We start from the raw sequence: 26,828 nt of genomic DNA, 5'->3' as shown, positions 1-26,828 counted from the left end.
GGCCTTGAGAATTTGGCAGTGGCCTGTATCCACCGGGCGCTTTCTGATAGCAATGAACATCCCGGGGAAATCCAATGTGATAGCAGACAAACTGAGCAGAGATATTCTGTTGCATCACGAGTGGTCCCTGAAACAAGAAATGGCGGAAATGATTTTCCGCAGATAGGGCCAGCCTTGCTGCGACCTATTTGCATCCCCATTGAATGCCAAATGCAGATGCTACTTTGCCCTGAATCCTCCTCTGCGGGACAGCCCAAGGCATTCACTCATACACGATTGGCCCTCGGGTCTCCTTTACGCCTTCCCTCCAAATCCTCTGATCCCCAAATTTTTACAGAAAGCAAAGAGCTCGGGAAGGACTGTTATTCTGATAGCCCCTTTTTGGCCTTGGCAGATATGGTTCCCCTTCCACTTTCAATTTCAACTGGAAGAACCTTGGTTTCTGGACCCAGTGCCAGACCTACTGACCCGCTCGTCAGGACTTCTTCACCCCTCTCTACAGTCCCTCAAACTGACAGCTTGGCTGCTCCACTTCCCATCGTAGCCAGGTCATATAATTTGCCTTCCTCGGTGCAACATATTCTGATCTCCTCTCATAAAGTCTCCACCAGAAAACTGTTTAACAGTAAATGGAAACGTTTTATGCATTGGGCCTCTCAACATGATATTGATCCATATATCGCTACAATTGATAGTGTTCTGGAGTTTCTCACTATGCTTTTTCACAAAGGTGCAGCAGCAGCCACTGTAAGAGTTCAATTGGCTGCAATATCCAATTTCCACCTGGGATTGGAAGGGTCTAGTCTTATCTCGCACAGATTATGTAAAGCCTTCCTGAAAGGGACTCATCACCTTAGGCCACCTGTCAGACAACCAGTTGCCCCATGGAATTTAAATTTAGTACCATCTCAGCTTATGCTTCCTCCCTTTGAACCCACATCTTCTTGCCCCTTGAAGTTTATTTCTTGGAAAACAATATTTTTGGTGGCTATTACCTCAGCTCGTAGAGTTTCGGAACTACAAGCTCTTTCTATCAGACCTCCGTACCTGTTTTTTCATCCCGACAGAGTGTCCCTCAGGACAAATCCCACCTTTCTGCCTAAGGTCTGCTCCGAAGTCTGTTTGAACCAATCTATTGAGCTCCCCACCTTTTTCAGACACCATTCCAATAAATTAGAATATTTGTTACATAAACGTGATGTTCACAGACAACTGAGGTTTTATTTGGACAGAACAAAGGAGTTTAGGAAATCTGAACAGCTCTTTGTCTCCTTTGCGGACAATAAAAAGGGGCTGCCTGTGACTAAAGTTACATTGTCCAAGTGGTTATCTGATTGCTAAAATATATATATCCATCATCCAATTAACCTTTAGAGCATAGTGAGAAAGCACATTCCACCAGGGCTGTGTCTACATCTTTGGCTCATGCAGCCCGTTTGCCTTTGGATACTATTTGTGCAGCTACTACTTGGTCCAAACCCCATACGTTTGTCACTCATTACAAAGTGGACAGGGCTTCCTTTGGTTCCATTGTTCTCAGGAATGTACTGCCGTGAGCCACCCAGGATTAGGGTGCTTGGGACGCTACCCAAGTGTAAGAACAAACGGCGAGATTGAACAACTTCACATAAAGAAGTTATGTTCTTACCATAACGTTCCATGTGAGTTGTTCATCTCGCCTTTGTTCTTACATTCCCTCCCACCTTCCCCCCTCCAAGTTCTACAAGAACGTGTGTGATTGGTGGTCTGGTTGGTCTAACTAGTTTCCTTCTCTCCAACCAGGGTAGTGCTTGGCAAATTGTAAATATATGTATGTGTGTATATATGTTGGCATATTAGTCATATTTTTTCTTGCTGGATTCAGCAAACTAGATCTGAGGTTAGTCAGAGAGCATCATGGGATAGGGGCTGTTCCTCGAGCTACTCAGAGATGTTGAGCTTGGAAAGCAGCCGTCTCGGAGCAGATGGATAGTCTCCATACCCACATGTAAGAACAAAGGCGAGATGAACAACTCACATGGAACGTTATGGTAAGAACATAACTTCTTTTTTTATTATAGTTTCATTATTAACACTTTCCATTAACATGTCCCTGATTTCATTTATCACATTGACATCTATAATCATATAAGACTTTTCAGCTTGCAATAGTTCATTCATGGATTGTAAATAATATGGCCTGTCCTGATCACTGTTAGACCTCCTTTATCTGCTGGTCATATTACAATTGACATATCATTTTCGAGTGCTTTCAATGCTAACTTCTCTTCCTTGTTTAAATTTTCAAAGCCCCTTGTTCTATTCTGACATGTAAAATATGCATATAATTCTTTTTCACAAAGTTTGTAAAAAAATATCTAACAAACGGTGACTCTGGGGTGAATACAAGCTAGGTTTTCTAAAAATAAAATTACTGTCAGCAGTGTCATTTGCCCCAAACACCATTTTAAGCTGTACATTATGTAAAAATAACTTAGTCAGTAAGGACGTCTGCTATATCAGTCGATTGGGCAGGAATAAAAGAAAGTCCTCTGTTCAGTACAGAACGTTCACAGTCAGTTAAATGCTTCTTGGAAACATTCCATATCAAATCTGTTTCACCTGGTTCCACATTCTCTGTATCGTGTTGACGTCTTGCGGCTCATTCCTTCTCCTGCTCTTCCAAGGATCTGGGCCGTCTAAGGACTGCTTCCTTTTCATTCTGATTGGTAAGGGCAGCGAAGAAGATGGTTTATTCAACGTTGAAGTTTTCGGTCTCACCACCAACTCTGAGGACGCCCCCTGTTCGCTCAATGAGCGCTCTGTTTCTGTAACACACACTCCCGAATTGGTGTATTGTACAACGATGGTTCCTCATTTGCTGGTGAGCTTAAAATGGGCTCTTCATTGCTCATGCGTTGTGGATTTACTTCATCATTCTCAGTATTTCAGCTGAACGTTAATATTTTCCACTGAGGTAACCTGTGTACTTCTCTGTCCTTTCCTTACAAGATTGTCAGTATTTGAAGCATTATTGTGCTGAGCAAGTCTAGATTTTGGCCATGCAAAGACTTTCCCCTTCTCAAAGTCATAGCAATCACGCTGCATCTTCGCTCTCTTCTGTTGTATTAGTTTACGTTCATAGAGCCTAACATGCTCCATAACATTCCTGGTATGAATCTCCACTCCCTCTGAGCCTAAAATCTGTTGAATAGTGTCATATTGCTGCTGTATCTCTACACCTAATTGCTCTTCTATAGGTGTAAAATGGTCTATAAGCAGCCTTATATAGGCATAGTTTGACTCGAGGTTTATCTGCTGCCATTTGGCCAGCAGGTCAGGATGAGAGTCACCATAGGTCGGCATGACTAGTACACACAACCCCAGTGGTATTATAGGCATCCTGCCACATGCTTCAAAATGTAATCTCTGGTACTGCAGTCTTTTTAAGTGAAAAATGTCATTTTCTAACCGTGTAGTAGCATTACGTACTGTCTGCATATCCTCAGTATGTAATGTATGCTCTCGAGCAGTACTTACTGTTGTATTATCCAGAAGGGAATAGTCCATTACCCTTAGCAACTCTGTTAGAGAAGTTTCTTGTTTCATAAATCATCTGGTGGTTACCTCCAGTGCTCAGTCTTAAATGTTATTCTGTCATGCTTTAGGTGGAGACAGCAAAAAACACAAAATAAGGATCAAACATCCACACAGAAGAATGCTGCTGTATAGTAACAAACCAAGTAAATAACAACAAAATCCACTTCCAGCAGCTCACAGCAGTCTCTCCAAATGTTCAAAATTCAGTCTTTCTTAAAAATGTTTATTAGTTAAGCACTTTCACAAACAGTAAGTTTGCTTTCTTAACCTTAATGATAAAACAGCCATGAAACTCCTACCTATAACCTCCCATAGATTTAAAACAGCCTATTACTAGTCATTTCTAATTAATTAGCAACAAGTAACCCATTCATTGCCAAGTTACATAGAGAAAATACAGGCAATAAAAATGCATTAATAACAAAAATACTAAGACATGGGATTCCCCACTATTTCACCTTATTTCCTTAATCTTTTAGTTTTCATCTTTGCTGTAATAGGTGGTCATTGAGTCCCTTCCCTAGATGTGCACTTCATTTTATTATCCATTTTAATTCTCATTCTTCAGCGATGTTATTAATGTTCCCTAACCTGATATTTTCATGTAAAATCTCCAAGACACTGAACTTAAAATGGTGCTGACTGCCTAGTTCCAAAATGTGTTTGGCTACAGCACTATGTACTTGCCCCCTCCTCAAGCAGTACATGTGGTCCTGTATTCTCTCCCTTAACCTTCTGTTTGTTTTCCCGATATAGAATGATGCACAAGTGCAACAACGGGCAAGGTAGACCAAATTCCTAGAGTTACAGTTGGCATCTATCTCTAACACATAAGATCTACCAGTGTCAGGTTGTATAAACTCTGTCCCATCTTGGATATATTCACAAAAGTGGCATTGACCACAGTTAACTGTTTGCGACCAGACCCGTCCACGCAAGCAGCCATTCTTGAGATGCCATCACCAGATAATGTTCAGGCTCTACAGTGTTTTCTTGGTATGGTCAACTATTTAGGCAAGTTTATACTAGACTTCTGTGAGTTGCCAGTACCTTTTGAGAGAGCTGACGCACAAAAATGTTATATGGTCCTGGTTGGAACAGCACCAGAAGGCATTTGAAGACCTTAAGCAGAAAATTTCCACCCCACCTACATTAAGATACTATGATGTCAATAGCTCTTTCCTGTGATGCTTCAAAATGTGGTCTTGCTTAGTTATTCTTCAAGAAGGCAGACCAGTAGCCTATGCATCTAGACCTCTTACCCAAACTGAAATGCAGTATGCTCAAACTGAGAAAGAACTTTTGGCAATAGTGTTTGCATGTTCAAAGTTTCATAGTTATATCTTTGGTTGAGCTATCCAGATTGAAACTGATCACCAACCTCTAGTCACTATTCTATGCATTCAACTCCAGCAAGATTACAAAGAATAATGCTCAAATTGCAAAAGTACAACTTCAGAATGGTCTATACGAAAGGCAAACTTCTTTAGCTGGCTGATAGCTTATCCATATCACCCAGAAATGTAACGGAACAGCTTCATGCAGAGAATTTTGACTTTGACATCATTGAAGTACATAATTATTCTACCACACGACTTGATATGCTGAGAGATCATACAAAGACTGATCCTGTTTTGCAAAAGCTCAACCACTACATTAATGTTGGATGGCCATCAAAACAATCTAGTGTACCACCTGAAGTGCAAACTTATTTTCCTTACAGAGATGAGATGTTGATGGAAAATGACATTATTTTCAAAGGTGCTAGAATTGTTGTTCCTGCTTCCTTACAACATGAATATATCCAGATTTTGCATCGTGGTCACCCAGGTTCCAAATCTACCAAAAGAAGGGTGAGAGAACTAGTATTTTGGCCTTCTCTAGTAAAAGACATTAATAAAGTACATTTTTCTTGTTCAATATGCAGTAGTACTAAACCACATTTGCGAAAAGAACCACTTCAGCAAAGTCAAGTTCCTGAACTACCTTGGTCAAAAGTAGCCACTGATATATTCGAGTGGAATAGTCAGCATTACTTAGTGTTGGTAGACTCTTATTCAAACTGTTCTGAGATTGATTTGCTACCTAATCTAGCTGAACATCCAGTACAGAGTACAAAGCAATTACTTGAGAAGTCAAAGCATGATAATACCGATGTCTTTTTGAATTTACTTAATCTCAGAAACGTATCCCGTGACAATATACTTGGCTCACCTGCTCAGACACTTCTGTGTAGGCAAACCAGAACAACATTGCGTATTAGTTCCAGTTTGTTGAGGCCTAAAGCTAAGAACAACAGGACAATTAGAGCCCAATTATGCAGAAAGCGTTCTTTCCAGAAGTCCAGCTATGATAAATCAAGCCGATTTCTTCATCCATTGAAAGAAGGGGAGACGGTGAGGATACAAATGGTGAAAGGTTTTGACCAGATTGGGCAAGTAACAGGTATATGTACCGAGACGAGATCCTACTTCATAGAATCTGAGGGGTGAGAAGTACAGGAGAAATTGCAGAAATCTTCCTGTACCAGAATCGATAATGCAGCATTGTTCCTGTGATACAGACTCTAGATCTCAGAGCAATCCAGACAGTGTTCCTGTTGCAGAATGTGTCTTAACTTTTACTTCCATTCCTGATAAGGTTCCTGATGTCCCTACAGTTGAACATTCAGCAGAGACCGTCCCAGTTGCTAGACCTAATTCTAATTTATATGTCACACAGTTTGGCTGTATTTCTAGACCTAGTGTGAGATGCACAGCAACCTAGACATAATTGTTTACATGTATTTAGATGTTTTTTGTGTTTCACTGTTGCAGTCATTACATTTGGGTTATCTGCCTGCAGGTAGCCCTCAGCCGGACTGAATACCAGAGTCTTGGATTTCTGCGTCGGATGCTGTCTCTTCTTCCATGACGCCAGGTCGTCAGGGGGTATAAAACATGCAGCCGATACCATTACATCAGTCTTTCTTGCCGTGCGATGCCCAAAGCAGAAGCAGTTCGAAAGTGCTGGTCGGCCGACTCCTGAAATTTTCATTTTCGAGTTTCAGAACCGAAGTCTTCGAAAAAAGCTAAGTACTCCGTTGGGAATCCTTTTTCTTGCTCTTAACCGATGTCAGTAAAAGTTAACAATTGTCTTACCTGTGGAAAGCAAATACCTCATAAAGATTTTCATTCGTGCTGCATTCCTTGCTTAGGCCCAGACCACGGCGTCCCTCGCTGTCGGTTTTGTGCCTTATTCAACTGCCAACCTATTCGTTGTCGGTCTATTTTCGCAGCAAATTATTTTGGTACTCTGTTGAACTACCCTGAAATGGCTTCGGTAAGCCTTCCGACTACCGATATTCTGAAAAAACATAAGGATAAAGACAGAGACAGACCGCATAGGTCCAAAACTGCCGACGACGCTTCCGTTAAGCTAGTGGCCAGTTCGCCGGTACTCAGAGGTGCTTTCGCAGCCCCTGATACCCACTACTTCAGATTTGCAGGCCTCTACTGAGACCCATTCGGAGTCCGGTATGCCGCAAGATGCTTCGACTATGGAACCTGCGGATGTCTTTACCTTGGATGGGTCTGGAGCCGCTGTGCAGACACCGACTTCTGAGGGTGTAGTTAGGCCTACAGATTTGCATTTTAAACTGACGCCATCTTCCTCATCCAGGCCTAAAACTCTACTCACGCCTAAAAAAACGACGTCCAGACCACATGGTCAGGCCCTTTTGCCTAAAAAAAAACAAATGCTCAGAATAGCTGAAGATCTTATTACTTTAATTAGGGGAAGCCAGTCTTCCCCCTCTAAGAGACCTAGAACTGGATTCTGAAATTTCTGTTTCTTCTGATTACCAGGATTTACCCTTATCTACCTATGAGGATTTTGATGCAGAGGATTCCATTCCCTCTGCTTCCCCTCCAGAAGATAAACCTTGCACACTCTTAAGGAACATTTCCGCTGGGAAAGCCAGGATAACTCTGACTCCAAAAAGAGGCTTAGGGAATTCTTACTCCTCCCTCAGCACGGGCCTTTAGCTATCCCTCCTGTTCTGGACATTGTAGATGATGCTTTCTTGGAATCTAGCCTGGCCCCAGACACTTTACCTCCAGCTCCCAGAAAACCTGACTGGTATTACAGAGTACCTGACTCTCACAAGTTCCTCTTCAAGAATCCTACTGCGGATCCAGAGACCATTTCCCAAGGTCCAAAGGGCATTAAGGCTACTACTGCCAAAAACCCTACCCCCTCTGATAGAGATTCTAGGGCCTTGGACAGATGGGGTTAAGAAGGTATACACTTCTGCTGCTTTGGCCATTAGGGCCTTAAATTGCCAGTTTCATATGTTAAAGTATCAGCAGCATATTATGGGACTACTTAAACAGAAAATGATGTTGATTCCTGACTGTGCTGAACATAAAGAATTACAGGATGTAATGCATTCTGCTGAACAAGTTGGTAAACATACTTTGCAATGTGGTTTTGACTGTTTAGAAGCATCTTGCAGGGCTGCTGTCACTGGGTCTGTACTTAGAAGGCATGCTTGGCTTAAGGAGCAAAACTTGCCAGATTATGTTAAAGCTAAATTACTGGATGCTCCCTTAAACCAAGGCCACCTGTTTGGCAACAAAGCAGAAGAAGTCCTTAAAAATATGGAGGAAAAAGCTAAATCTATGGAAACTGTTAGATTTCCTGCAAGTACATCCTCCCAGATTTAGTAGGCATTGGCCTTCAAAGAATTGGTCCTTTCCAGTCTCTTCCAGGCCTTCTCAGTCCAAACCCAGGAACAGCAGACCACCTAGGTTACAGTCTCAGGCTACACACAGGCCTTAGCAGTGAGGGGCTCCCACTTCCAAAGCAGGAAGTAGTAAGACACCCCCTATGGAAAAATGTTACAATGACTTAACCTTAACCTTTTCAAGCCCTGCTCAACTGCCTGCTCCCTTAGGAGGAAAGCTTGCCCTGCATGCAAAAAACTGGGAACTCATTACCCAGAACAAATGGGTTTTAAATATAGTTTTCCAAGGATACATGTTCCACTTCCATACCCTACCAACCCCAAATGGTTGGCCTGACCGCCAGACCTACCTCCAAATCAGTCGGCAGAGGCTCAACAGCAGGTTCTCTCTCTTCTAAGTATCAGGGCTATTCAATCTGTCCCAGCAGAAGAAAGGGGACAAGGTTTTTATTCAAGACTTTTCCTGGTACCCAGAAAAGACAGCTCCTGGTGTCCTATCCTGGACCTCTCTATTCTAAACACTTTTTTGGTAATCCCAAAATTCAGAATGCTAACACTTCAACAGCTGCTTCCTATGCTAGGCAAAGATGCCTGGTTGGCAACCTTAGACTTAAAGGAAGCTTACCTGCACATTCCAATAAGGGAATCTTGCAGGAAATGCCTACGCTTCAGAGCAGGCTCCATCCACTGTCAGTTCTCTGCACTTCCCTTTGGCTTATCTACTGCGCCCAGGATATTCACAAAGTGTCTAGCTCCAGCCATTGCATTTTGCAGGCAGAGAAGTATTCAAATATACCCATACCTGGACTATTGTCTGATTTGGGTGGAAAGCCAGGACATGCTATTAAAACAGCTGGCATTCATAAAGGAATTTCTAACCTCGCTGAGGTGCATCATAAATGAAAATAAATCTTATCTAGTACCCTGCCAACAGATTGTATTCCTGGGAGCAAGCTTGAACACAACTTCACAGATGGCTTACCTCACGCCAGAGAAACAAGTTTATTTGACAACCTACTTCAAACTACTGGCCAGAAAGACCCAAATTTTGCAAGCCCTGGGGTTCATGGCCTCTTGCATTCTACTAATTCCATATGCAAGACTGCATATGAGGAAACTACAACGGTATCTAAAAAGCCTATGGTGTCAACATTCTCAGGACCTGGAATCAATGATTCCTATCATTCAGTGTATAAAGACAGAGTTCCTTTGTTGGGCAGAGGCCTGCCACCTCAACAAAGGGCTCGCTTTCAGTCTACCCCCTGCCACCCAAACCCTAACAACAGACGCATCAGACTATGCATGGGGGGCTCACTTGGCAGGGCAGTGCATTCAGGGCAAATGGAACCAGAGTCAGATGCACCTGCATATCAACCAAAAAGAAATGTTAGCTGTACTGAATTCCCTGGCAGCCTTCAAGGACCGCATCCTTCCAGGACAATTATTGGTAAAGACAGACAACACCACAGTTATGTGGTACATAAACAAGCTGGGGGGGAACGCAGTTGTACCCTCTCTGCAGACTAGCCATGACTCTGTGGAACACAGCCTTGAGCTACCAAGTACACTTACAAGCTCAATTCCTGCCAGGCAATCTAAATTCACTGGAAGACTACCCAAGCAGAAATCTCATGGACCCACATGAATGGAAACTGGAACCAAAAATATTCAACCTCTTGAGAAACAAATGGGGGACTCCAGAGATGGACCCGCTTGCCTCCCCCCAGAACTACCATTTGGACAAATTCTGCACAAGGACTCCCCACAGTCAAGCTTGGAAAGTGGATGCCCTGTCCTTACCTTGGAAAGCCTCTCGGTTTATTCCTTTCCCCCTCTGCCTCTCCTCTCGAAGGTTCTGCTAAAGCTCAAACAGGACAAACCAAGGACAATACTTATTGCACCAGACTGGCCTCGACAACACTGGTACCCCCTGTTGCGCAGCATGATACTGCTGGATCCATGGCACCTATCTCAGACACCCGTGATGTTCCAGCAGGCAGACCAGATTCTGCACCCTCAGCTTCAAACCCTGAACCTTGCAGCCTGGCTAATTCCTTGAACTCTCCAATAGCATCCCTCAGTAAGCAGGTGCTGGATGTCATTCTGGAAGCAAATAGACCTAGTACTAGAAATCCTATGCTGAAAAGTGGAAAAGATACTTTTCCTGGAGCCAGACCCAGGGTATGGGCACTACGGTGCCTAGTTTACCTCATATTCTTCAGTACTTAACAGAAATGCTCCACAATGGCCTGTCTTTCTCGTCGGTTAAAATTCATGCCTCTGCAATTTCAGCACATTATAATACTGAACCACCCCTCTTCTCTTACCCCCTATTAAAGCAATTTGTCAGAGGGGTGAAAAATTTAAGACCCCCCAGGTGAGCCCCTACTCCAGCCTGGGACCTTAACTTTGTATTGGAAAGGCTCACTTTCTCTCCATTTTAACCAGCTGCAACTGCAGAGTTGAAATTAATTTCTTGGAAAACAGCCTTCCTTCCAGCCATCACTTCAGCAAGACGAGTGTCTGAACTACAGGCCCTCATGACAGTGGAGCCCTTCATTATCTTCCATGCAGACAAGGTTTCCCTCAGGACTAATTCTTCCTTTATGCCCAAGGTGGTGTCTAGTGTGGCCCTAAATCAGTCCATTCATTTGCCTACCTTTTTCCCGAATCCACAAAACAAAGGAGAACGAATTCTGCACTCTTTGGATGTGCACAGACAACTTAGATTGTATTTGGACAGGACTAAGCCTCTCAGAAAATCTGAACAGCTGCTAGCTGGCTTTGTTGCAGGGGCAGAGGGGACGGCCATTTCAAAGCAAACCATTTCTAAATGGATAGCCCATTACATTAATTTCTGCTATAAGTACCATGGAAAACCTTCCCCACAGGGGGTAAGATCACATTCCACCAGGGCTGCATCTACCTCTACAGCCTTTCTCAGAGGGGTCCCTACCAGGGACAGCCTAGAAGCTGCTACCTGGAGCTCTGTACATACCTTCACCAAGCATTACCACATGACTAGTTTTTCTAAATCCAGAGCTGGTTTTGCCACTGCAGTTTTGCAGGGCTTAATAGCTGGCCCTAATGCTCTCTAATGGCCTCCTCCCTTCCTTAGCTTTGGGAATCAACCCAAATGTAATGACTGCAACAGTGAAACACAAAGAACATAGTACAGTTATGTACCCTTACCATAAATGTAAATGTTAAGAGTGTAACCACTGTTGCAGTCCTTGTTACCCTCCCTCCAGCCCCCTGACTTCTCTTAGTTCTACCTTTGCTTCTTGTTTTAAGCTTTCTGGTGTATTTGCTTTTTGATGGAGGTGTAACATAACATATAATTGCTTCCCTTTGTGTGGGCACCTGACATCTGGGGCAAGAAAAACTGATGTAATGGTGTCGCTGCATGTTTTATACCTCTGACGTCATGGAAGAAGAGACGGCATCCGACGCAGGAATCTGAGACTCTGGTATTCAGGCTGGCTGAGGGCTACCTGCAGGCAGATAACCCTGGCTGAGGTCTACCTGCAGGCAGATAACCCAAGTGTAATGACTGCAACAGTGAATACACTTGAACATCTACATTTATGGTAAGTGTACACAACTGTACTTTCTGTTCTGTCTCATCTGAACATCAAGAACATTTGCAGATGTTTTCTTCCCATTTCTGTAGGTGTCTAAGTTTCTAGAGAAGCCTGCACTCCTGAAAGCAACAAAGACACTCCAGACACCTCCATCAAACAAGTTGCATCTGGACCTGACCTCCCTATGACAAGACTTTGAGAGTCAGCAGTAACGCATCATTTTCTGAATAAGTGTTGAAGATTTTATCTGTTTCTCAGAAACAAAAAAACATAGATAAAGGGATTCTTCTGTTTGGAATACTGTTAGAGGAGTGGATCACTTCAGCTTTAGTCACTTTTTTCAGCCCTTGATTACCTCACACATTTCTTAGATTCTGGGCTTAGTTATTATTCCATTAATGTCCATTTCAGTGCTGTACAGGACTTAATAACAGCCTCAGTTCTAAATTCTTGGCTTAATTAAAAGTTTGTAAATGAGACTGAAACCTAAAACAATGTTTATTTCTAACACCATAATGAATAATGCTGTTTTTTTACTCCCTTCCATGAGACTGCCATGTAGGAGAAAGTGTTGTGAGCAACCTTTGCAGCAAAATGTGTGGTGAAATGGACAGCTTTCAGCACAGGAGCAATATTTGGTCCCCCGCCTATTAGATAACCTTGGTTAAGGTGATGTTTTTTTCACAGACATTTTGTATGCTGTTTGAGGGAGGCTGAAGCCTCTCCTAGCATTGCAGTACCCTTAGTACCCTTAAGGCAGAGAGTCTGAATGGAGAGATAAGTCAGCAAGCAAAGGAGAGTAGTAGTGCTGAAAATGAATTCATCCTCAAGTCTTGCTGAGTACCTTCACGAGATGTACTGTGTTTTTCACAAAATCTCACCAAGATGACACTGTCATATAGACTGTATTTATATAGCATATATCATGGACAGAAGTAGGTCAGTAATTAAAAAAGATAGCTGGGTGCATAAAACCTAGAATAAAAAAGTGCCCATTCTGGTTATGTGCACTGGTGCCAGGACTGGGAAAAAATGACCGTGTAGAATCATCAAAATATGTAAACATTCCTACAGTGGGGCCAGACTGCCCCCCCCCATTGTTGAAGGAAATAGTCCATAAAAATCAATCACAAAACCTGATAGGCCAAAGAAGAGCCATAAAGATGATAAAGTGGACTGTTGAGGATAAGAAAGAAATGTATTGTTACTATTATGCAAAAAGCCCAGAATTTCCAGACATATTATACAGAAAAAGATTGAGAGAGAAACTAGAGGAAAGAAAAATACTTCCACAAGAAAAACTGTTAGAAGCCTCAAATAAAAACGTGTGTTCATTAATGCAACAGATTTGTAAAAAACAGTATATAGACCAAGAAACTTCATCTGTTTGGAAAAAGAAGCATCTGAGGAAGTGCAAATATATAAACAACAAAACCTATAGATTTTTGAAAAGTATAAAAAAGAAATATCGACATGGGAAAGAAAGAGAGATTTGATATGGTGCAATATTTATGCAAAAGTGAAAGTCAAATTAATCAATATAAAGAAGGCATCCCCAAAGATAATTGAAGAGAAATACAGACAAAGGCATCCAGATATGGAAAATTTCACAAAAAAAAAAAAAAACAAAATATCACAAAGAGGGAATGTAGAAAAGATTAGTGAAGTAAAAAATAGAAGTTGAAGTTATGGAATGCCAGCGAAGTGAAGGATTTGGTGTAGAAAGTCTAACAGGTTAGTTCACAGCATGATAGAATGAGTCCCCAAAGTAAGGAGAAGCAGGAAGATCAGGAGACATCTGAAGAAGAAATATGGACATGGAAATGAAGAGATTTACTTGTTTGTGTCTTTCGGCTTTTCCCGGTTAGGGGTCGTCACAGCGGAACTCCGGTCCGCTAATGATTGGTAGTGGATTTTTACGTACCGAGTTACCAGCCCTGACGCACAACCTTTAACGAAGGCACGCCCCATTCATGTATGCCTCCACACAGAAGATGCTCTAGTTGAGAATCGAACGGGACTACGGTGTAATATTTATGCAAAGGAGAAAGTAAAACTAATCAATACAAAAAGAGCAGCACCAAAGATATTTGAAGAGAAATACATGCAAAGGAATCCTGACATGGAAAACTTTACAATACAAAAAATAAGAAGACAGAGGAAAAGTAGATAAGGAGATTAGTAATTGAAAAGTTAAAGAAATGGAAACATGAGGTTATGGAGTACCTGTGAAGTGAAGGATTCGGTGTATAAAATCAAATTCCAGAAAGCACCACAACAGGATAGAGCAATGAACATCCAAATTAAGGGAAACCAGTGGAATGAGAAGCAATTGGTTAGGTGCCATGTGAAGATATTGTGTAGCCTTCCACAGGAAACCAGTATAAATGTTCACTTGAAGCTGGATGGCAAGGGAAGGAACAGGAAACTGTGAAAATTCTGATGCAGTCAATGTTGAGGAGTGTAACTGGAGAGTGTTTCTTTAAAATGTATATATGATTATTTTAATTGATGGTTGATTAATTAGATGATTGTTTAATTGTGTTTAAGTGAATATATATATATATATATATATATGTGTATATATATATATATATATATATATATATATATATATATATATGTATATACATGTTGTGGCATATTTTGTAACTCTAGGAATGCTGTGCCGAGGTGCCAGAGTGTTATTTAGTGTAAATAAATGATTTAATATAAGATGGTGACATTTTTTTCGCTGGCTTTGTAGTCTGGTGTGTTTCAACATTTGCTTGGTGTTTTTTTATATGGTGAGAGATGGCCAGTGGATCGCTGCAACAATTGCCACGTATTTTTCGAGATGACACATCTGTTTCTGCTACTTTTCGTCCAGTTGGTGAAACTCAGATGGAGCCGAGTACCTCTATATCCAATGCTGCCCCTGTTAAAACTTGGGAGCGTCTGTTAGAAGAAGGAAGAGGGAAAAGATCTACAAACCCTTTTAATGAAGTGGGTAAGGCTAATACAGTACATTTGTCAACAGCTGACCGTAGTAACTTAGAATCACTTGAACGGCTGCTGTTTAGAGAAAATGCCGTACATTATAATATTCTAGGTTTTCAGAGATATTTGGATATAGACAATTACCCCTAGGGAGTTGCGTTTTGTAAAGAATCCTTCTGCTGCCTTTGATACCTCTGCTGTAACTGAACTAGAGTTTGAGAAAAGATGGATTGCTACCTCCCATATGTGTGTAAGGGAATGGCTGCTTGTACTGATAGAACGCGACACCTTAAAACAGCTTAAAGTGAAGGCTGAAATTGCAGCTGCTTGTGATGAATTATCTGGGCAGCTGGGTGGTTTTAAGTTTGAACAATGGTTATGTTCTTTAAATATCAAGTTAGAGGAAAACTCTAGTGAAATTATACAGCATAATTCAGTAAGTTAAAAAGAGACATTAGAGACTATGACTCTGGTTTGGCTTTTAAGAAGGTAGCCGATCAGAATGGTACCAGAGGCTTTAAAATGCTTCTGGGAGATCTAAGAAACATCAAAATGTCTCCTTTGCCTCTACAGATGGAACTAATACTTCTGCAGGCTCTGATAATGAAAATACAGACTATCCACTTTACCTGCTCCACAACAACCTATTTACATAAATAATACATTTTGGGGTCAAGGGAAACAACAGGGAAGACAGCAGAATGGCTACAATCAACAAAACAGTTTTAAACAAAGGCATGAAGGTAACAAGAGACATTCAACAGATCAAACAACAAAATAAAAGGACTAAATATTGATTTTAAACATGTTTGCACAGTAGTTAGAAATATAAAAAGATGTGATTTGAATAATTGTATTGTGAATTTATCTGGGGTTGATTTAAGTGAAACTGAAATATCTGTTTTGAAGTATGGTTTAAAGTTTATACCAACAGCTCTACCTAGAGCACATTTTACTAAAGCAGAAGTGTTTAAGTTAATAAGAAAGCTGCACTTGGTTAATTACTTTGAATGTAATGGTGAAAGTATGTCAGTTAATGAAGACAGTGTATCTGCAAGTGAAGATGAGTTGCTGGATTTCTTCTCTTGTGATTCTTCATTTGAAACTGCTGAAAATGTTAATGCACATTGCACTTTAAATACTGAAATGGTTACTTATACTAGTACTTTTATACCTGCATTTAACAACCAGGTGATTTTGCAATTTTCTAATATGCTTAATTTTGCATTCGAGAAAGTTTTTTCTTCTGAGAAGAAAGGCATTTTGTATAATATGAGTAAGAATGAATGGTTGTCTTTATTAAATTTATGTAAAAGATCAGACATAATTGTAAAACCCTCTGATAAAGATAGAAAAAATTGTTATACACTGGAAACAATACCTGAAAATGTGTATGGACCATTTATCTAATGGCCAAGTATATAGTGCAGTAAATATTGATGTTTTCTGTCAAGCTGTAATGAATTTTAAAGAACTAGTAGCTAAAGGCCTAAGATTGGGCTATTTTACAAGAAAAGATGCCCTAAATAAATTTAATGTAGAAGGAAGCTCAATGGCTAAGTTTTATTGTCTGCCAAAGATGCATAAAAATGTGAGCTCCCCAGGTAGACCCATAGTAGCAGCACAGAATAATTTTTTTCCATAATATGTGAATTGTTTTACATTCTTGTCTTTTGAACTTTGTAGTTAAATTAAATTCTTATATTAAAGACACTTTGCATTTTCTGGATAAAATAAGAAAGTCAAATGTGATGAATATTACTGGATAGTTATAGATTTAACAAGTCTTTATACAAGTATTACCCATGAGTTGGGTATTGAAGCTGTTAGATTTGTTTGTAGGCGATAGCCCTGTTAGTAATTATGTGATGGAATTATTATATTTTTGTTTGATGAATAATTTTTTGAGTTTAACAAGCTCATTTACCATCAAGTACAAGGTATTGCCATGGGTGCATCTTTTGCACCCATGTATGCTAACCTGTTTATGGGCCTTTTTGAAGTTGAGTTTTTGTATAGATTGATTTTTTTTAATAGTTATGTTATTTTATATTGTAGATAATTAGATACTTTGATTTTTTATGTAAGGGGCGGTGCTGAAATAGCTTCCCAGTTTATAAATGATTTAAATGCAAGTCGTTTCCAGATCAAATTTGATGGCTTACAGATAACAGTTTACTATTGATGTCACTTTGACTATTAGGAATAGTAATATAGTAACTAATATACACAGAAAGGGAAGTGGAGATTTATAATATTTTGGATAGTAGTAGTTGCCATCCACCACATACTTTGAAGGCTCTACCTTATAATGAATTATTGAGAGTTAGCAGGCTATGTAATGATGAAATGGGTCTAGAAAAGGAAATAATAAAAACATGTATTAACTTCAAGCAAAGGGGGTATGATGAACATGTTATTTTAGATGCCTTTCATAAAATAGTGGATTGCAGCTTACTTCATAATAGTCCTTTAGTAATAAGATAAATAATAATACAGAATTTAATACTGTGCAAGAGTGTAGAAAAGTTTATTTTGTTACTGTATATAATATTCTAAGTGAGGAAATTATTGATGTCATTGGATATTATTGGCCCTATTTAATTAATATGGAAGGGGTAAAAAATCTGTGTAGAACTGTAAAGATCTCTTTTAAGAGAAGTAGAAATATTTAAAGACACGTTGGTACACAATGGATTTGTTTCACCTCGCTGACTTCACAAGACCCAAACTTAAAGTTTTGAAACATGAGGAGAATAAATCTAAGATGACTTCTCTGCTTAATCTACAGGTTGGTAAATGTGGCACCTTCCCTTGTGGAAGGTGTTCGGTTTGCCCCAACATTATCAAATATTTTGAAAAAATAAATGGTGTAAAATTCTGTTCCACTTCTGCTTTTTCATGTATAACCAAATCAGTGGTATATGCTCTGTCTTGCTCATGTAATTTGTATTGTATAGGGGAGACTAAAAGAATATTCAAGCTACGGTTGCAAGAACATATCAGACATAAAAATATAATAATGCTATGAACCCTGTAGCTTTACATTTTTTTACTTGTCTCAGTAGTGACTTTTCACTGTTAAAAGCTTGTATTTTGGAACATGTTTCAGAAACAGATGAAGTGTTAATGAAAAAGAAATTATTGTACTAAGTAACTTTATATAGCTGTGCTCAGGCACCAGAGTGTTATGAATAAGCTATTTAATATAAGATTGGTGGCATTTTTTTCACTGGCTTTATAGTCTGGTGTGTTTCAACATTTGCTTAGTGTTTTTTTAAATGTTGAAGAGTGATAGGCCAGTGAGTTCCCATATGACAGAGCAGCGGATGGCACAGGATGAAATTGAAGAGAATGTGCTACAGGTTGATGCTATAGAATTTTCTATAGAGCGCCCGCAGGAAAAGGGGAAAAAAATGTGCCCTCAGTTTAGAAGAAAACGAGCTAAGCGAAAAGTTGCTTGATTTAATAGAGATAGACATATTACGATCAATGTAAGAAATAGACTGCAGAAGGTGAATAAAACCCCAAAAAATCAGACGCTTGTTAAAAGAGATGAACACAGTAATTAGGACTGTCTACAATATATTACTGTGCAGCTAAATTAATAACTGATAAAAGTTCTACCACAAGAACACAAGGTAGTGAAGGACAGGAGGGAGAGAAATCAAATGCCATCATGGAAGTATCGAATAGAGAAAACTATAAAGCAATTAAGACAAGAAGTGTCACTGTTAGAAGAGTATAGAAGAGGGAACAGATCAACAGAAATACGTAGAAAGATAGACGTGATAAAAGCAATGCGCAGTATTTGAACAGATCATGATCTGTCGCAAATAAACTAAAAATCTCAGCACAGGCAGAAAAACCTAGAAGATACACAGATAAATATAAAGGAAAAGTAAAAAAATAAGCCATTTATTGATGATCCAGGAAAGTTTTATATATAATTGAGAAACAAGGTAAAAGGAATTGAAAAACCACTAAAAAAGAAGAAATAGATATATTTTGGAGAAGTATTTCTGAAGATCCTGTGGAACATAAAGATGGTAAATGGATAGAAAAAGTAAAAGAAAGAATAAGAAGTTTAAAAGTACAGGATATGAAACTGGATGAAGTAACAGCCAGAGAGCTTGAAACAAAGTTAAGAAAAGCCTCTAACTGGAAAACCCCAGGCCCAGATTCAGTACCTAACTTCTGGTTAAAAGTATTAACATCTCTGCACGAAGATTTAGCCGTGAGTTATGCACACCCCAAACAGGCACCAGCCTGGCTAACAACAGGAAAAACAATGCTCCTACTTGAGAGTGAACCTGCAAGCTACCCTAAAAAACTATAGACCAGTAACTTGCCTTCTGACGACGTATAAACTATACACTGGAATTGATGCAGACAGAGTTTATAGTCATTTAGAGGAAAACTCAATTATGGCAGTAGAACAAAAGGTCAATAAAAGAAAGGCATATGGAACAAATGATCATTTGTTGTTAAAGTCATAGTGAAGAACTGTAAAAAGGGGAAGAATCTAAGTATGGCATGGACAGACTACAAAAAAGCATTTGATAGTATCCCACATTCATGGATAAGAGTGCTTAAAATGTGTAAGATGCACCCTACACTGAGTTGACTACATTACAGTGACCATGAAACAGTGGCAGACCACTTTGTAATTAAGCCATGATAAAGGACAAATTATTATCCCAAGGATAACAATTCAAAGGGGGGATATTCCAGGGTGATATTCTGGCTTGCCCTTAACCCATAAGATGTCTACTTAACAGTTTAGGCCATGGTTATAATTTGGCTCATAGAAAACAAAATGTAAAGACTTCCCAACTTCTCTTTGTCGATGATTTAAAACTGTAAAGCTTATCAGATGAGGAACTGAAAGTACAACTGCAAGTTGTCAAAACATTTTCAGATGATGTAAGAATGTCATTTTGTCTTGATAAATGTGCAAAAGCAACTTTTAAAGCAGGAAAACAGCACCAAGAAAACCTCAGTTTTGGTCAAGAGATATAAAAGAACTTTTAACAGCAAGAGGGAGTATATAAATATTTGGGAATTGATGAAGGCTCAACAATAAAACATGAACAAATGTGAATAAAACTTAGCAGGGACTACTTCAGAAGACTTAATCCTGAAAACAGCATTGACATCTAGGAACAAAATTCAAGCTATAAACCAATTTGCTCTTCCTGTCCTAACTTAGTTTTGAAGGGATTGACTGGCCCCAAAATGTGTTGGATAGATTTGACTGGAAAATGAGAAGGGTGCTTCATGCTCACCAGATGATTTTTAAAAATCAGTGCATACCAATATTATATATTCCCCATTCTGATGGAGGAATGGGCCTCCTTGAAATTGATTGCATGTATTGAGCTGCAGTTGTTGGACTGCACACACATTTGCTGACCTCACAAGACCCAAACGTAAAGTTTTGAAACATGAGGAGAATAAATCTAAGATGACTTATCTGCTTAATCTAGCAGAAGCATATCGGTGTCAAGCAGGAATGGAAATCAAACCAGAAGTAGATAAAAATCAGGCAGCAACTGAATGTGCCAAAAAAACCCCCCAAAAAGAATATAAAGTGAAGGACTAGATGAGAAGGCAAGAAATGTGGAAAATGCACAAATATAGTTGCAACTATAGAAAACTTCTGAAAGAACCTCAAGTTGATTAGGATCGAACACAGGAATGGTTAAGGAGAGGCAAATTCAAACCAGGAATGGTTAAGGAGAGGCAAATTCAAACCAAGAGATGAAAGGTTAATTTTGGTGGCCGAAGATAGACATGAGGGAGAAGCAGACAAATGTAGGTTTTGTAAAACAGAATTGGAAACAGTTGCGCACCTCATTGCTGGTTGTGACATGACAGAAGGACTGTATACTGAAAGGTATAATAATGTGGCAAGAGTGTTGCACTGGGGATTGTGCAAACATTATGGTATTGTGGTGGTTGAAAAACACTGGAAACATGAGAAAATGATGACATCTACATCACATGGGATCACCCCATTGCCAACAGTTCAAAAGACAGATGCTAGAAAACCGGATATAGTGGTTCATGAAAAGAAGATAAAAGTAGCATTGATCATAGAAATCACTGTGACGCCCATGCACTGGCCCAGTAATCAAGGAGCCTTGATCCCTCACCACTAGCACCAGTGAGAGGCATCCACATTGGGAAGGATAACAAGTACATACACAGTAAAGTACAAATTCCCTTAAGAGCACATAGAGATCAGTCAGTCCGGGGCTTGTTTCATCCTTTCTCTCCAGATCCCCAGTAATGCTCCTCACTGGCACAGCTATAGGGTACAGGTCTCCGCCTAGTCAAGCTAAAACTCCTAACATCCTCTCTGTCCAACCAGTGCTTAGTGTCCCTGCCCAAGTAGCTGGCATACACACGCTTTGAGATATGGGTTGTATACAAACACACACACAGGTTCTCCAGCTATGCCCCCTTCTCTGCCCAGGCTATAAGGTAGAAATCACTGCTACCAACCACTAATATCAGCTACTAATAAGGCCCTTTCCAAAGGGTGTCCAATTTTACTATGCAGTATTCTAATTACCCAGTCAGCAAGTATGACTAACAGCAAGGCTTATTGGGGTGTCTTGGACAGTATCACTATATACATGCAGTGTACTATAGAGCTTATATTATCTCTACAGAAAACAGTTTAAAATATTTAATAAAAAATAAAAAAATACAAGACCAATCCCAGGTCAACACAGTGCTAATCAAGAGTTCAGACACAGGAAAATGCTTAAAACAATACTGTAGAATAGTCTGACATAAATATAGAAAACAGCTAGACTAAAAATACTATTTTCTGTCCATTTCTAAGAGAAATATTAAAGTCTAAGATCCTACTTGCATACAGAGCAAGTAAGTGCTGGCGAGTGGATGTTCTGAAGACAAATGCAAAATGCCCTAATTCTCTGTCTCTGAGAAAGTCTTAAATTGATAATACATTACTGCTGACTCATTTTAGATTACATCATTCTTGACACTTCTCTGGTTTAATTTCCCAGGCAAACATAAACTCTTGAGTTCAACATATCTTTGTAATCTTGCACCTGCAGGAGGCACATTAGTAAAAGACATTATACATGTAAAAATCTAGCAATAAACTCTGGTCTCAAAACAATAGAAGGAATGTCTTAGCCCAGACATCATGTCTCCCAGTTTGAGATCAGTCATACAGTGCTTGACTTATCAGCTTTCTACCAGCAGAGAGCACTGTGGTTACATTTTTGAAGCTCAGTACAACATAATTTAATCATAACATATAGTTAGTTCTCTCTTACATTTGTAAAACCAGACTGTGGATTGTTTGCACTTTTGATTTAATATCTCTGTAATCTGTACAACTGTTTCTACTCCCCTTCTTGTTGTGTGATATAGCTGAATATCTTAGTGTTAACCTCAGTTTGTATTGAAATCCTTTGTCTAGAGTCCTGTTTTCTTAGTGAGAGAAAGTTTACAGAACCGGTTTTATCTAGCCAAGGTATTCCTGCATCTGTTATTGTTTAGATAATTGGTCTGGTTTCTGTCCTGTGCCTTAAATAGCCAGAGTTTTAAATCCAATATACCTGTTGCTCAGGCTGCTGCAGAGAGACTGACGTACTGCTAGCTGTGATATTGAGAAAAGATAAGAGTTTATTCTCATTTATTTTTTATTTATTTTTTATTTGACGTTTGTTCACTGAGATAGAGCCCTTTTTCAGCAGAGGCCTGGGGAGAAAAGCTCCAATATACATTAGAAGAATACAAAAAATTCTGCCATTTACACAACACACAATAGAAGAATGCAAAAATAGTGGAACACAAATTTTGCTAAATACACGAATAGAGTTATGATTGTTAATTGCATTTAAATAAGGAAGGCAAGTGAGAGTTTAACACAGATACAGTTAGATAGCAGCTTAGTGTTGTAATGGAGTCAGAGCAGATGGAGGATTTGAGGCTGATGTAAGTAGGATAAGTGGGGGGTAGAAACAGTGAGATTTGGGGGGAGTTTGCAGAGTTAGTCTAGGGGGGTGATTATGAGTTGATAGGTTTATGGATTAGCAGTTGAGAGTCCTAGTATGAAATAGGTAGCCTGTGAACAGTTGGGAAAGGTTATGTACTTACTGACAAGAGGTAGGTAGGAGAGAGCGGGCCTTGAGGTGTAAAGGTAAAGGGTGGCAGGAAGGAGGTGTGTGGGGAAGAGGGGGGTTGATAGGTAGTACGGAGGGATGATGAGATGGAAAGTAGGCTGATGAAGGGAGGGAGAGAGGTGTGAAGGGACTATGATGTGTACTAGGTTCAAGGGGGGAAGTTACAGGGGCAAGTTGTGAGGTGGGTAAGGTAGTGTTTAATTGAGATATTGATAGTTTGGGTCTGGGGTAGGCGTCTTAGAGTTGAGGGAAGCTTGTTCCAGCGGATGGCTGGAGAGTAGCTGTATAAGTTCTGTCCTGCACATTTGTTAGGTTTGTAAATTTGTAGCAGATGTTAATCTGAGCTCCTTAGTGATCGAGTGGGAGTGTAGAGGGAGACTAGTGAAGAGAGACTTGGACAGGAGGATGGTTTGTTGAGGATAAAGTGGATAGTGAGAAGTTGGGTAAATTTGAGGTGGGTTGGAAACTCAAGCCAGTGTAGTGACTTGAGGGCCAGACAGTGGTGAGAATTGGATGGTAAGTTTGCAGCAAATCTAGCCACTTTGTTGTAGGTAGATTCAAGTTTGAAGAGAAGTGTAGACTGGAGGTTAGTATAGATTTCTGTGCTATAGAAGGTTTGTGAGGAGGTAGGCATTGGCTAGTGTTATTCTAGTTTCAGGAGTGAGAATTTTTTTATTTCTATAAAGACCACGCTTTTGATGGGTTTTCTTAATATTGTGGTGAATGTGAAGGTCAAATTTTAGCTGGTCGTCTATGATTACTCCGAGGAGCATGGTATGGGTTTCTGGTGCTATTGTGGTGTTGTTGAGTGAAGAGATGGTGAAGGAGGATTTAAGTGAGAAGTGGGATTTTGGGAGAAAGAGTAGCAGTTTTTTTTTTTTTTTTGGGTTAAGTATGAGATGGTGGTGTTAGCCAAGTTTCGGTGTGGAGGAGGATCCAAGGATGGAGTCCTGTGGGACACCTGTTTTAATAAGGAGAAAAGGAGAGCTAACAGAGAGCCATTTGACAGATTGGTGCCGGTATGAGAGGTAGCTGCTAAACCAAGAAATAGTTAAATAGTTATTGGGGAAAGGTTAAGTTGAGAAAGTTTTGAGAGAAGGATTGGATGAGAGATGGTGTTATAGGCTTTGGACAGATCTAAGAATAGACAAGAAATGAGTTTGTTGTTGTCTCTGGCTAGGGAGATGGTATTGGTGAAGGAGATGAAAGCAGTGGAGGTGCTGTGGTTTGGACGAAAGCTTTGTTGGGTAGGGGTGATCAGGTTGTGTTGTAGGATGTGGGCCATGATTTGTTTGTGTACACAGTGTTCTAGGACTTTGGAGAGGGGAAAAAGTATAGCAATTGGTCAGAAGTTTGAGAGTTCTAAGGAATTGCCACCTTTGTGTATAGGAATTGTATAGAAGTTTTTCCAAAGAGTTGGGACAGTTGTGATTCTATGATAGAGTGGTTAATTAGGATGGAAACTGGGTATGCTATGGATGGTTTAGCATGTTTTAGGAAGAGAGATGGTAGGTTGTCTGCTGATGAGGAGCAGGGGTTGAGCTTGAGAAGGAGTTTTTTAATGTAGCTAGTGGGGACTGTTTTTAGGGAGAGGAGGGAGTTATCTTGAGGTGTTGTTGAAATGTGCTGGGGGTGGGGTAGGGGAGAATTCTGCATTAGTTGACTTATTGTGTTGATGAAATAGGAGCTCAAGGAGGAGGCAGTTTCGAGGGGTGAGTTATTTGGGGCAGGGATTGGGTGTTGATGGATTACCTGGGTGGAGAATTTGATTGATAGTGCTCCAGAAATTTTTAGCGTTACTGGATTGTGAGGACTGAGGCTGGTGACAGAAATTATTTTTGTCTTGATTAATTTGTTTTTTGGTGAGATTTCGGAGTTCCCTGTAGGTTTGGAATTGGCATGGAGATTTAGTCTTGGACCAGAGTTTCCACGCAGCAAAGTTTCTTTTTTGTGTGATAATATGGGTTGTGTATGTTAGCCAGGGGGAGTTGTGGGATTTGACTCTGACAGTGCGGAGGGACGAGGGAGTTGAGTATGTTAAGAAATGTGGAGTTAAAGAATGAGATAGCATCATCAAGGGGTAATGTAAAGAGGGAGGTCCAGTTTATTTGAGAAAAGATGTGATTAAATGTGTCAAGGTTAAAAGTGGATAGTTTTCGGAATTCTTTGTATTTGTGGGGTTTGGGGATATGGGGGGAGATTCTGAGGGGTTGTATGGGACATTGATCACTGATGGAGTCAGGTAGTGTTTCACCGTGAGGATAGAGGTTGGGATTGGTAATGAGGGTTCAGTCAATGATGGAGCTAGAGTTGGTGGATTTGTTAAGGAATGTGGGAGAGGAGATGAGCTGGGTGAAACCATATAGGTTTATGCTGGTGGAAGGTGAGTTACTGGTAAGGGTAAGCCAATTGATATTAACATCACCCAGTATAATGGTTTTATTGGGGATGTGGTCAGATAACCAGTTTAGAATCTGTTCTAGTATGGGTATATTGTCACCAGGTGGTATGTAGATGGCAGCTACTGTTATGGTTTTGTGGGGATTGAATTGGCTATTAGAAGCTCGGCAGGGAAGAAGGAGGGAGGTGGATTGGGTGGGGGGGGGTTAGGGTTAGGTGGTTGGAATACAGAATAGCATCACCACCTCCTTTCTTACGGGTTCTGTCTAGGCAGAGAATGTTGTATCCTGGGGGGAGGAATTCTTTGTAAGAGTTGTGTGGTTTAAGCCAGGTCTCTGAGAGAGTGATTATGTTGGGAGAGTATTGAGTTAGCCACGAGTGGAATTCTGTAATTTTGTTAAGGATACTATGGATGTTGATAGAAAAGAAAGAGAGAGACGCTTAGGGGGATACTTGGCAGTGTTCAGTGGAGCTTGTGTGGTAGTGGGAGGAACAGTATGCTTAGCTTGAGGGCCTGGGTTGGGGTGAATGTCACCAAAGAGTAGGAGGGTGTTGAATGAATGAGAGAGATGCAAGTGAATATGGGTTGATTAATTTCAGTTTTACATGGTTAGGTGTAGGAGTTGTGGGAGGTAGTTTAATTTTGGGTAACTGGAAATCAAATAAGGAAAAGAGTGAGGGTGATATGGTGAAGGAGTGGTGTGTGTTGGAGTGAGTAATGTAGTAAGAGGAAGTTGGGAAACTAGGATGGAGGGTGAGATGAGTGTGGAAAGAAAGAAGATGAGAGGTGAGCAGTAGAAGGAAGGATAATAATATAGGGAGGAGAGAGGAGGAGGGGGCAAAAAAAGGTTATGATGGTGTGGAGAGTGGTGAGGTGTGAGTAGAGGTTAATAGGGTTACAGAGCTTGAGAGAGAATGGGGGGAGTGGATGGAACACACCTGGAAGTGATAAAGTAAGTTCTCGGGAGAGGTAATGAAAGGTTAGGGTTATAGGGAGAAGTAAGTGTGGGTGGGGTGGTGCTAGTTTGTAAGATGGGGAGGGGTTAGGTGGGCAGATTGTGTTTTGATTGGAGAAAGAGCAGGAAGTGGGGTGATGCTAGTTCATTGGATGAGGAGGGTTTAGGTGGGAGGATTGTCTTTTGATTTGAGAAATAGAGCAGGAAGTGAGGGTGGGCGGAGGTTGGGTTGTGGTGGTTAGCTATAAAGGAAATTGATTTAATATCTCTGTAATCTGTACACCTGTTTTTACTCTCCTTCTTTTTGTGTGATATAGCTGAATATCTCTTAGTGTTGACCTCAGTTTGTAGTGAAATCCTTTGTCTAGAGGCCTAACTGTTTTCTTAGTGAGAGAAAGTTTACAGAACTGGTTTTATCTAGCCAAGGTATTCC

The 26,828-nt window shown here is 40.2% G+C and overlaps 1 protein-coding gene across 4 annotated transcripts in view; it reads left to right on the top strand.

Annotated features, from left to right (window-relative positions):
* LOC122812153 (E3 ubiquitin-protein ligase TRIM4-like) overlaps window positions 1-26,828 on the top strand; it is a 778,173-nt gene that overhangs the window by 273,428 nt on the left and 477,917 nt on the right. The gene's annotated exons all lie outside the window — the stretch shown is intronic.

Source organism: Protopterus annectens, chromosome 9.part0, assembly GCF_019279795.1.
Source record: "Protopterus annectens isolate FY-2018-M chromosome 9.part0, PAN1.0, whole genome shotgun sequence".
Lineage (NCBI taxonomy): Eukaryota > Metazoa > Chordata > Ceratodontiformes > Protopteridae > Protopterus > Protopterus annectens.
This window is presented reverse-complemented; position numbering and strand designations above follow the sequence as displayed.